The 1,290-nt window shown below is 27.9% G+C and overlaps 1 non-coding gene across 1 annotated transcript; it reads right to left on the bottom strand.

Annotated features, from left to right (window-relative positions):
- Window positions 1-941: 941 nt before the first annotated feature.
- Window positions 942-1,013, bottom strand: TRNAQ-UUG. Its single transcript has one exon. It is a non-coding gene; the product is annotated as a tRNA-Gln (tRNA).
- Window positions 1,014-1,290: the final 277 nt, after the last annotated feature.

The raw sequence follows: 1,290 nt of genomic DNA, 5'->3' as shown, positions 1-1,290 counted from the left end.
CTATAAATAGAGTGATCATAATACATGAAAGGTCTTCTTGTTGGTGAAAAACCTTGAGAATAACCTCTCACAAACACTCTCTTCATATATACAAAATTCCTCCCAAGTTTAAGTCGTTCACCGGATTTCACAATCGCGTTCTAAGGCCGGAGAATAGTGGAGAAGACACTAGTGGTGGTTCGAAACCGGTTCGTGAGGAAAGANGAGGAAAGAGGAATTTAAACTAGAAAAGGTTAGTATTCAAACTCATTAAGTTTTAATACTTATGAACATGCTAGTTATTTACTATAAAAGTGCCTAAGATCCAAATTGCTTCCGCATGTGTTATATTAACACCTTCAAACAAGACTTAGTAAGTCCAATTGAAGAAAATTATTTTCGTTTAAAATTTGGGAGTAAGGATCAAAGTCTTACTTACAATCCATTTTCTTCAAAATTGAGCCTTTCTTTAGCTTTAGAAGATTAAGTTGAGGGCTTTTAATGAAGAAATTGGGAGTTAATATGTCATAGATAAGGTTACCTAAGGAAACAAAATTCAGCTTTTTTTAATAAGGATCAAATTCATTTTTGTATCGAAAGCCCATGGGACCATACATCTTCATAAAATTTGTGTCTTATAAATTTCTAAAATTGAAAAAATAGATAATATTTTTATACACTTTCAACTTTATATCATCTCTAAACAATATATAATATGTCAAGTTAATTACTTTATATATATCTAATAGAGTTTCAACACATTAAAATCAATTACTTTAATAAAGGTAAAGTTGAGTTTTATATTACATAAATACTTTATATATATCTAATAGAGTTTCTAACACATTAAAATCAATTTCTTTAATAAATGTAAAGTTGAGTTTTATATCTAGTATCATAAAGTTTTAATTTTATATCTATTATGCATGTGACTTTTACTTTTGAGTAGAGCAATATAGCAAAGGTCCCACCGAGATTTGAACTCGGGTTACTGGATTCAAAGTCCAATGTCCTAACCACTAGACCATGGGACCACAAATTTTTCAAGATTTGTTCGTCATAAATCTATGAACTTTAAAAAGAATAATAGTATCTTATTTGTTTCTTATAGATCTCTAAATTTTGAAAATGATTTGTCTTTGTTTTTAGTTTTGTATTTGATAGGGTTTCAACGGAATAAAATAAATTAATTTATTAAAACATTTGTACAATTATTCAACCATTCTTCTTCACTCATTTTCATCCACTTTAATAAAGTTCACAAAAAGGTTATTTTGAAATAAATTTAACTTTACAAAAAGATACTTATTT

This window comes from Cucurbita maxima, unplaced genomic scaffold (genome assembly GCF_002738345.1).
Source record: "Cucurbita maxima cultivar Rimu unplaced genomic scaffold, Cmax_1.0 Cma_Scf04478, whole genome shotgun sequence".
NCBI lineage: Eukaryota > Viridiplantae > Streptophyta > Magnoliopsida > Cucurbitales > Cucurbitaceae > Cucurbita > Cucurbita maxima.
Note: the sequence above shows the minus strand (reverse complement) of the source record. Positions and strands in the feature narration are given on the sequence as shown.